Source organism: Penaeus vannamei, chromosome 25 (assembly GCF_042767895.1).
Source record: "Penaeus vannamei isolate JL-2024 chromosome 25, ASM4276789v1, whole genome shotgun sequence".
Lineage (NCBI taxonomy): Eukaryota > Metazoa > Arthropoda > Malacostraca > Decapoda > Penaeidae > Penaeus > Penaeus vannamei.
In genome coordinates, this window is record NC_091573.1 from 21,440,590 (window position 1) to 21,453,089 (window position 12,500).

Sequence of the window (12,500 nt, forward strand, 5' to 3'; positions counted from 1 at the left end):
TAAACTTTTCCTCTGTTGAAGATTATTCTGCGCTGAAAATGACAAAAGTTTCGATCCTTTTTTGATAAATTATCAATTGATCATCATCTGCATTTTGTTGCTGTATTTTAGTAAAAAAAATACAAATAGGGGAACAATGACAAAAAAGTGGGGATGCCACATCACATTTAGATATTATACTACTAGTATAATAACCGATACAATATAAACAAGATTTATTGCAATATTTACCTAATCTTGATATCAAAATAGATATCCGAAAAGGGTATGTAACGATTTAAATGTTTATCTCAATTAGCAGGATTAAGTTTGTGATGTGGCAAAAAAGCATATTATAGATAAAATCGCAAAGAAAAGTCATAAACCTTTCGTGAAAACCGCACCCGATTTCCTTTTATTTGTTGCAAAGAGTGCTCTTTACCTCTTTAAGCGTCATGCCATGTCATCCTTGTTCTGGGCCTTGGAGTACTTCTCTCTCGTGTTTGTGACCCATTCAGCTTCGCTTTTCCTCACTCACTCCAAGTGAATTCGCCAATTGTAGAATATTTTGAAGGAATTTTACAGTTGTTCGAAAGTTAAAAGTTTATCCTTTTCAAAATATTCGCTTTCTTTTGCCCGAGGGGTATTTCACTTCGTAAATCACATACACCCTGCCTGGAAGTCCGAAAAAAAATCCGGAAATCCTTAAGAAATTCTTAGGAAATTTGGAAATCCTCAAGAAATTCTTCGCAAATCCGAAATTGCATAAAATCCTATCCTAAAACTTGCAGATGCTTCATCTTGTAATAGTATTAAAAATGTCTTAAAATCGATAAAAAGTGTCATAAACTTCGACAAACACCAGACCAGTTGAAAGGCAGAGGGCAATGCTGAGGCCACTGCGCTGGAGCTTTCCCCTAGTAGCCATGGAGTTCGATTAAGAAACGCAGCCACAAAAGACGTGCTCAGGACCCGGTCCAGATCGCGGAGTTGGACGATGGCGAGCCTACCAGCACGGCGGAATTCGTTTTTGGGAAGGCAGGCTTTTTTCAATATGAATAAAAAATGCCAGAGAAACGATTACGCGTAAGTCAAGCAATAAGGCTTAAGCGCGGTCTTGGTACAGCATTATATCATTAAAATAGTAACACAAGATGTTATGAATGTAAGGTCAAATGAGTTTACATTAATCCCCCCATTGTCTATTCCTGCATTTTTTTCTGAAACAGGTTTGCTCCTTTAAAAAAGCTCAAATGATTGGCTATTTCTAGAAATGAGTTGGTTTAAACGACACCCAAATAGTTAATCCATCAGATTATGGCGAAAACGAAAAATCGAGAATTTCTTATCGGAAAGGATACATTACCCTTAAGCAGTCATGTTTTATGGTAAAGTAATGCATTTCAAGTAGGACCAGTAAGGGGACAACTGATATCAGCTTACTTTTGAAAGATTTAAGATGATTTAATGTTTTTAAACGACTTAAAAAACTTTGGAAATCCCTAGGAAATCCCTTGAAATCCGGAAATCCCGGTAAAAATGTTCGGGATTTTGGAAATCTCGTACACTATTCTGGGTAGTGAAACGCCCCTCGCTCCTGCCTATTATTGCGTTTTGTTTCTGTTTCTGTCACTATCAAGAGGTTGCCATTCGAGAACTTTGCTTCGTTCAACTTAAGCTGTTATGGATAAATGATATCTTAGCCATTCAGTTTCTTTGCTGATCTTTGGTTTCTTCTGCCTACTCTTCGTCCTTCTTTTACAATAGATTTGTTCGTGGTGGTGTTTCCCGTAGAGTACATTATATCCGGCTGGGACACGCTTCCTTCAAAACAGCATTCCCCAGATTGATTTTGTTTATATTTTCCATGCTATTCATTATCATTCATATCTGTTTTATTTTAGCTAGTTGTAGCAGAATTTCTATTTTCAGGTTTTCGATTTCCGTGATTCTTACCGTCCAGATTATTCTTGTTATAATACCTTCTCATATCTTGGCTCATATCGCCATTGTCTGCTGAAGTGAGCCTTCCCAGATTAATGCCAGGTGTACGCTCTGATCATTTGAGTTCTCATTGCTGAAGTTTTCTCTTCCTACCCCAGACCTCGCCTTTGCTTCCATTTCCCTTAATTCAGAGTCAGATAACCTCTTATTATCGAATTACGTTTCTCCTGACGTTAGCTAGTTTGCCTGCAGCTAAATAGGGTCTCTTGTCTCCATTTCCCTCTCTCCAAATGTAGTAGTTTCTTTGTGTACAATTCATTTCAATTCCAGATACTCATTTATTCCGCTTTTCAAAATCTATTTTCATTTTGTTTCTTTCACTGGTTGGGGGATCTAGTGAAGCTTCGTTGGGTTCGTTCCGATTACATTTTACAGACAGATTCTTGCTCGTGCTCCAGAGGCCGATTTTTGGTATCCCGCGCTACAGACGGTATGGTGTGACTCATTACTGGTTTGCATTTGCCTTAAAAGGGTCTTGCCTTTTTACTTAACTACCAGAGTAGTTGTTTTTGCTCTCACACTCGACTGGATCGCCTTAAGAGGCTCAAGGAGCCCCGCACACCCTCATGAAACAGACAAGAAAAGGAAAAGAAAAGAATAATTTTTGTTATTATGTTTAATGTTATCATTTATATTGTCTTATGTTATTATTGTTATTATTATTGTTGTTGTTGTTGTTGTTATTGCTGCAGCAGTTATTGTTTTTTAGTAGTAGTAGTTGTAGTAGTAGTAGTAGTATTTGCTGTTGTAGTAATAATGTTATTATTATCATTGTCATCATTCCTTTTATTATTATTATTATTATTATTAACATCACTTTCATGGATATCATTATTATCGTTACTATTTTCGTTGTTATTTTTATTTTAATGGCATTATTATAATCATTACTAGTATTTCTATTATTATTATCATTATCACAATTATTGTCACAGTTTTTATTATTATTATTATTATTATCACTATTATTGTCAGTTTTATTATTATCATCATCACTATCATTTTCAAAGTTATTATTATTATCATCATTACAGTTATTATCATTATTTCCATTGATTATTATCATTTCCATTAAGAATATTATCATTATTTTGATTACACTTATTAACATTATTTTCATTAAGATTATCATTATTGTTGTTGTTATGATTATCTTTATTGTTGCTATTACCATTATTATTATTATTATTATTATTATTATTATTATTATTATTATTATTGTTATTATTATCATTATTTTTATGCTTATCATAATTTGCATTATTTTCATTATCACTGATATGATCACATTAAGTTAATGATGATAATGATGTTAATTATTATTATTACTCTTATCATCATCATCATTATCATTATCATCATCATCATCATTATCATTATTATTATTACTCATCTTTATCACCATTACTTTTATTGTTATTATCATTATTATTATTATTATCATCATTATTATTATTATTATTATTATTATTATTATTATCATTATTATTATTATTATTATTATTATTATTATTATTATTATTATTATTATTATTATTATTATTATTATTATTATTATTATTATTATTGTGATCATTATTATTATTACCATTAATAATTTATTATTATCGTTATTATCATTGTTACTATTATTATTATTATCATTATTATAATTGTTATTATTATTGTTATTATTATTATTATTATTATTATCAATATTATCATTATTTTTTTATTATTATTATCAATATTATTATCTTTATTGTAATTATTATCGGTATAATTAGTATCATTATTATCGTTGTTGTTGTTATTATTATTATTATTATTATTATTATTATTGTTATTATTATTATTATCATTATTATCATTTTCATTAGTATCATTATTATTGGTCATTAATATTGTTACTATTATTAGTGTTATCATTATCATAATCATTATCATTATTATTTTCATCAACGTCATCTTTATTATTATCATTATCATCATCTTTTTAACTCACATATTAGTCATAACTATTACTATCAAATTTACCATCACGTTAAACTAGTTATTGCTATGAATATCAATTTCATTATCATTTTTTCTGTTTTGATATTGTTATGGTTATCATTATCCTAATTACTGCTACCCTTGTTAAATTTATCATTAATATTTATCTTATGATTATGATCTTTATCATAATTATTTTTATCATAATCATGACTATTTTCTTTTGTCATTTTCATCAGAATCACTACACCGTCAACGATTTCTAGTGTTCTTATTGTTGTTACCATTTTGTTATCATTTCTATCACTTTTATATATAAAGTTCCTTTTCTGTTTATTTTCATTATTATTATCATTCTCAGTATTATTAAAATCATCATTATTCTCATCGTTATTTTTCATGTCGGTATAATTTTCATTATCATCATCGTTATTAATGTTATCATAACCGTTGTTATTGTTAGCGTTATCATTATAAACATTGCCATTATTATTATTGGTCTTCTCATCATTATCATTGTCATTATATATTCATTGTCACAATATCTCTCATTATCATCATCATCATCATCGCTAGTAGTATTAGTATTACTATTATCATTATCATTAATGTTACCATCATTACTTTTATTATTATCGATCTAATTATCATCATTACTATTGTTATGGTTATAGTCAGCATCATAATCTTATAATTAATTTCATCATTGATATCATTATTGTTATTATTATCATTATTATTGTTATTATAGTTATGATTTTCATAATTATTGCTATCGTTATAGATACTTTACTCCTGTTATGCGGGTCATTACAATTGCCCAAGAGCTAACAGGTAATCTCTTACATATCTAACACCAACCTCCGGATCCTTGCAGATCTTAACAAGGCAGTCTTTTGTTCAGCTCCGACATCGCCCGGTACCCCCAGTTTTTCAGTCCACCTGTCATATTCTTTCGTCATACTTCCAAGGGCACCTGCAACCGCAGGGACGACCTGCACCTTCCTCAGTTGCCACAGTCTTCCAATTTCGCTCCACAAGTCTTTTTTCCTTCCTTTTCTTTCATCGGCGGGCACTGCAATATCTACGATTATACCACTATTTTCCTTCAATAATAGCAATGTCTGGTCTCCTTGCTTCTATTACATTGTTGTATTATATATTTATGTCCAACAGCAATTTTACATCTTCATTCTCTGTCGCTCCCTCTAGGTCATGTTCAAACCATCTTTCCTTAAGTTCTAATGCATTTTTCTTACATAGTTCCCAATGAATTTTTTGGCTACATTGTCATGGGGTCCCTTGTATTCTTTCTGAAATAATTTGTCACATTCACCTATGTGTTGCACACTTTCTCCTTTATTTCCATGCATTCTACATAGGGGATTGTCAATACTCTTATCAATGTGGGGTTTTACATAATTTATTATGATTGCCTGTTCCTGTGCAGCACATAGCAACGCCTTCGTCTCAACCTTTAAATCACTGCTGACTAGCCAATTCCAGGTTTGTCCTTATCTACCTTCTCCAGCATTTCCCTGATGAATTGTCCATACAGTGAACCCTCGTTTTTCGCGGGGGTTACGTTCTAAAAAGAACCCGTGATAGGCGAAATCCGTGAAGTAGTAACCTTTATTATTTTTACAATTATTATACAATGAAATACTCTACCATACATTCAAACCAAAGAACAAAACCTATTTACAGGCCCAAGCATTTGTTTAACAAATAAAAGTACTGTATAAGCGTATTTTACAAATAACTACAGTACTGTAAAATTTATAATTTTAATCCTGAATACGAACTGAAGGCTTCATGGGTTTTAGAGAAAATTTGCAAACTTAAATTTGGCAAGCTGTTTTACGTACATGTACATATTAAACCGTAACGTTATTGACACACAGGTAGAGAAGAAGCGGAGAGACTGTTTAGCCAGAATGCAGAACACAATGCACACCAAATCCGTGAAGCAGCGAGAACGTGAAAGGTGAACCGCGTTATAGCGAGGGTTCACTGTACATCTTTTCTCCGCCCATTTTTGTTTAAGCGCCTAAGCCTTCTGTTGGTGAAATTCACTCTTAACTGATGGTACTTTCTGTCTTAGTTGTTTCTGATGCAAGATCTCCCTGAATTAGTCTTTTTCCGCAAAATTCATTACGTACAAGCCCAAGCTGTTTTCCTCTCCTCTGACAGTGTTCTATGCTGATCAAACCCCTTCCTCCTTCATGGCCCCCTTACCTGAAGATAGCTACTGCCTATGTGTTTGTAATTTTGTATCAACCACTCAACGTTGATTTGAAAATCAGCCTGTGCCTTCTATTGTATTGTTATTTTCTCTTTCAAATTTTCTTTGATCTTATCCGATTCGACTATCCCCAGATATGTGCAACCTTCCTGTTCCCCCTCCTTCATTACATCGCCATCCGTGAGTTCTATCCCCTCACATCTAGCTATTTTCCCTCTCTTCAAGTGAAGAACACCACACATTCGAAAACCAAACTCCATCCCAATGTCTTAAATGAAAATATGTGAACCGTGTTCACATGTGAATTTACCTGGTCTTCATTCTTCCCAAAGAGCTTTAGATCATCCATGAACAGATGATTTAATTTGTACCTTTTCTTTCCCCATTCATAGCATGTATTGGCTTTCCTAAGCACTAACAACATTTGAATCATACTCAATGCAAACAACAATGGGGATAAACAATCACCCTGAAATATCCCCTCTTCACATCAACATCAACAAGATCTTCTCCATTAGCTTCCACTGACCCATCCTTCTTTGCAAAAAGTTTCTCACAGTCTCTGCAGTTCCAAACATTTCCATACACTCACTAATCCAACTATGGGGACAAAGTCTTTAGCTTTCTTATAATCTATCCATGTCATAGCCAGATTAGTGTCTTTTAGTGTCTCTCAATACAGTCCTGTCAATTAACAATTGATCTTTTGTGCCACAACTCTCACACATACATCCTTTTTGTTCTTCTGCCAGAGGATTCTCTCTTTCTAAATGGGTGTACACATCTGCTATTATTCCTGTAAAGCCCTTCCACATCAAAGGGAGGCTCATGTAGGTAAATTATCATCACCCTCTAGTATTTTATTCAGTTGGCAAGAAGTTTTCATGTGAAGGTTATTGGGCTTTTTACTCCAATATCCTTAGACACCATCCTTCCCTGGTGCTTTCCAGTTCAGGATCTTTCGACACTGTTTACATTTTCAACACATCCTCACCATTTCCTGAAGGTGTTCACCGTTACCCTCATTCTTCAGATCCCTTAACCATCAGCCTCTCTATTATGTTCCTTTTCGACGCTCCAAATATCACCCCAAAACCTCCTATTCTCTTCAGCATCTGGCACATCACTTGCACTATTTCCACATCCATTCAGTTCTTTGTATATCTTCTTTTGATCAACGTCAATCGTCCCGTTTTGTCTGAATTAAGTGATTCTCTGTTCATATCTTTTAATCTTTGTGCTCTTTGCTATTATCCTCTGCTATAGTTCTTCGATCACAGTTCTAAGCCATTTTCTTTTACCTCCATATTTTGTTTCCAGAACTTTCAGTTTCCTTTTATTATTTGCTCCAAGTTCACCTTTCTTTTCTCTTTCCAGCAAGTTGACCTCCTGTTTCAGTCTTTTAATATCCCTCTCGATTCTAGTTTCTATCTAGGTTCATCTTCCTTCCTATATATGAGTTTCTTCAAACGTATTATTATTATTATTATTATTATCATTATCATTATTATTATTATTATTATTATTATTATTATTATTATTATTATTATTATTATCATTATTATTATCTTTATTATTACTATTGTTATCATTTTCATTGTTATTATTTTCATTGTTATTATCATTACTGTTATTATTTTCATTGTTATTATCATTATTGTTATTATTATTATTATTATTTTTATTATTATTATTATTATTATCATTATCATCACTATCATCATTAGTATAATATTATTGTTATTATCACCATTGTTGTTATTGTTATCATTATCATTGTTATTATTGTTCTTGCTGTTGTTATTATTGTTATTGTTATTACTATTATTATTATCATCATTATTGTTATTATTGTTATTATTATTATTATTATTATTATTATTATTATTATTATTATTATTATTATTATTATTATTATTATTATTATTATTATTGCTGTTTTTTGTTATTCTTATTATTACTATTATCATTATTATTATTATTATCATCATCATCATCATCGTCATTATTATCATTTTCATTATTGTTATTATTATCATCATTATCATCATTACTACTACGGCTATCATTATTATTTTTATCATTATTATTATTATCACTATTTTTGCTGTTTTTATAATTGTTGTTACCATCATTATGGTTGTTATTGGTATGACAATAATTATTATTATTATCAGCATCATTATTAAGTTTATCATTATTGTTAATTTTTGTTATTATCATTATTATCATAATCATCATTATTATCAGCATCAGCATCATCATTACCATCATCATATTATCATCATTATTATCCCCATCAGCATCATCAGCATCATTATCATCATCATCATTATCATCATTATTATCAATATTTATTATTATTATTATTATTATTATTATTATTATTATTATTATTATTATTATTATTATTATTATCATCATTATTATCTTATTGTTTATTATTGTTATTATCATTACTTATCATCATTATTATTATTATTATCATCATCATCATCATTATTATCCTTATCATTATTAAGAAAAAGATTATCATTATCATTGTTATTATCATTATTATCCTTATTATCATTTTTGTTCATTATTACTAGCAATGATAATAATATTATCATTATCAGAATTACTATCATTATTATCATTATTATTACTGTTATTATTGTTATCATTATTACTATTATTACTATTAGTACTACTATTATTATTACTATTGTTGTTATTAGTATCATTGTCATAATCATTATTATCATTATCAAAATTATAATTTTGTTATCATCATAATTACTGCCATTATTATTATTATTATTATTATTATTATTATTATTATTGTTGTTGTTGTTGTTGTTATTGCTATTATTGTTATTATCATTGTTATTATTATCATCAATATCATTAAATTATTATTATTCTTATTGTTATAATCATTCTTATCATTATTGATATTAGTATTATCATTATTATTATTATTTGTATTATTGTCATTACTGTCATAATCATTGTTATCATTATCATTACCATGAAGATGACAGTAATGATAGTGATTAATGTTATTATTACTACTATGTTAGTGTCATTATTATAATCATTATTGTTTTCTTTGTTATCGGTATTATCATTATCTGCATTGTTATCATCATTGTTATCATTTGTAGTAGTATTGATAATGGTAATAATAATATTTGCGGTAGTAGTTTTAGTATTAGTAGCATCAGTAAAACAAATATCGTTGTCATCACAATCATCATTATTATATTTTGTTATCCATTTCATAATTATCATCGTTATTATGTTATTAATATTAGTCATTATCCTTATTAGCACTATGATAATTATCATTATTCCTTTTTATTATCATTACTTCACTTTCCCTTCCATACGATTTGTGTAAAGATATCATAAATGCTATATTTTTCTTGTCTGTTTTTTTACTGGAGACTTCTAATCGAGGTGCATAAAAGCCCTAAGTTTTGCTGCAAACGCTAGCCCTCGCCTCTCCCTGCCTTGCGTTCATTGATTTTAAGACCAGTGCGTTATTAGCTCAAGGTTCACATTCGGGAGACAACATTAGCCTAAGAATAGCGATCCTCATTCGTCCTTCCAGCTTCCTCCGACGCACTCCTCTCGCCAGCCAAAACAAAACCTCGTGTCCAAGACGTTATCCTCGTGATATGGAACCAATAAGAAGTTCTTTTATTGGCCGGGCTTTCTGAAGGCGGGAGTTGAGCCACAGGTGAAATGTCGAGCGAGAGACGGAATGAGGCGGCGGCGGCGTTCGTGTGGGTCGGCCACGTGTTGACCCGGAGTAAACAACAACTCGGCTAATAACAGCGTGCGGTGGGGACGGACCTGCATCTCGGACTCCCCGTCTTTGATGTTCAGCCGTTGTTCGCTGCAAATATTTGGGCGCATCGCCCTTTCCAGTTCATTGTTGTTAATTGCTCATTTGATGTGACTGTCGCGCGGGCTCGCCTTTTAATTCTCGGGAATCTGTTTGCTGATGCTAAAAGCCTGGTTATGGTATTTTTCCTTTGTTGTGTTTTCACTTGATTATGAATATGAACTTTAATAGTTAATGTGCTATTTTAGAAAATATAAGATGTCTTTTGCAATCTAGATGTATACAGTACATACATTTCTTCAACTATTCTTACGTCTAGTTTGCATTTTTCTGCACTTCATGTGTACTTCATGGTCTGGATAATGAACCGTTGAAAGTATCCTCTTATAAATCAGCCATAGTGAGAATAGGGCCCCGAGTGCGTCGCCCACAAAGCAACGGGAAATTTATGGCCCTCTTGATATCCATGCCAATTTTTTGTTGCTAATAAAATGCGTTTCCGACATAGAGAAGCAGACTGCTACCGCCGCCCTCCGTCGCTCGTTGACCTCGGCAGTGCTGTCTCACGGCCGGAAGTGCGGCGAGCCCTCGAGGAGCAGGCGGCCGGCGATGCGGGGCACGCGCGGGGATCTCGTCCGCTTTGGGCGATGGCGGGCGACGCCGGACGACTAATCCCGCAATCAGCGTCGCAGGCTGTAGCTCAGGCAGACAAGCACAGCCGGACCGAAGTGGGAGCAGTCGCAAGCATTTACGGGCGAGGCGGCTGAGAGGTCAGGAAGTATTGCCGGTTTGATTATCTCGCAGTTTCATAATGGATCTCGTTATTCTTTGTTCCTTATTCCTTCTTTGCTCTGCACGCGCTTCGCTTCCATTACTGTACTAGACAGTCTGTAACACTGCACGGAGAGCTCAGACGCTCAGGTCTTCTTTTTGTACTTTACTTTTGCTTACGTACATGCATATATACATACATACATGTATACATTTGTACATACATACAGGCATACATATATCAGTAGTTACCGAAAATAATGGCTTTCACCACATGACATTTTCCCCAGCATTAGCTAATTTTCACTGAGATGAACAAAGCCTGAGGCCCGTGTACTGCAGGGACGGTCGCGCCATTTGAAACGTGTTCAGGACACGCGATGCAGCCGATCAGCACCACGCCTCCGTCATGTACGAAAGGGGTCTTGTGTCTGAGGCTTGGAACGGAATGCGCGTCGCACGCCGCCTGCAAGAAGGAACGCCATTTCAAGAATTCACGGCAGTGTATTGTAATAGAACAGAACCAAATGTGAAGTTTGGGCGAGGAAAGACGCTGCAAGGAGATTAGAGGACACAATCATTGCAGTCATCGATGCGAAAATATTAATATGAAAAACGAATACATTCTTTTAATAAAACTCGCGCTTGCTACAGAACATAATAGTGCCAGCAATATTAGCGACTTGATCTTGTGAGGAGAAATCGTTCAGTCGACCATATAAGTTATTTTGTAAGGACTTCCCACCATATGTACAGTCTTGTAGGGGACGCCCATCCTCTCGCAGATAGATGAAAATGGTGATTTTCCCCTTCTCCCGGGCCCAAATCGTCTCCGGTTTATATGCTTCCTCGTTCAGCTGAATCATGTCACACTGCCCATCGTGGACTGCCGTCTGGCCGGCGTGATGTGTTGGGTCATGCTTCCGTGATCAAGGCGGATTATCGGCATAGGCATCGGTAATCAGACAATGCCGGTGAGATCATTTTTCATATGACAAAGTCTGGTAGTTTCTGATTTTCCTTCTTTTCCTCAATGTTCCCCTCCTGACGGACGATACTTCTTTGGGAGCAGTTCCGAGCGCGGCCGCTCATGAGCCACATCAGGTTGAGATTGTCTAATTCAGCTGCGTTTTAAACAGGCACGAATATCATTATGCACGCGTTTTATGTGCTAATAAGAAAGAAAAGAATGCCTGCAAACGTGTGTTTGCATCCTTTTATGATGAATCGAGAATGCAAATTGAAAGACAATTCCTGCTTTGTTTGAAATATCTATGTTCTTGAGCAAACGCATTAAAGTCATCTCTTTCCTACTGCGTGTGCAGGGAAGAATTTTGTCTGCCTTCCCACGACATGGACGACTGTTAACGTGTTCCGTGCGGTGCGATGTGACCCACCGGTGAGTTGGAATTAGAAATTCATATATTTTATTACGTTTCCCATTTAATGCTGCTTAAATGTTGGTTTATAGATGTATCGTATTTAATCAACACAGATATGATGATGCAACTCATTTTATATGAAAAAAACGAACTTAGTCAAGAGACCTCTGTTTTTTCAAAGAAATCATTAAAATTAATCAAAGTTCCCACGATAACATCAGTGTTCTGATGAAAACACAACTTACATCCCAAACATTAGACCGTCGCCCATTAGACCTGGTTACTCTTCACACGTGTGTACTTGGATGAC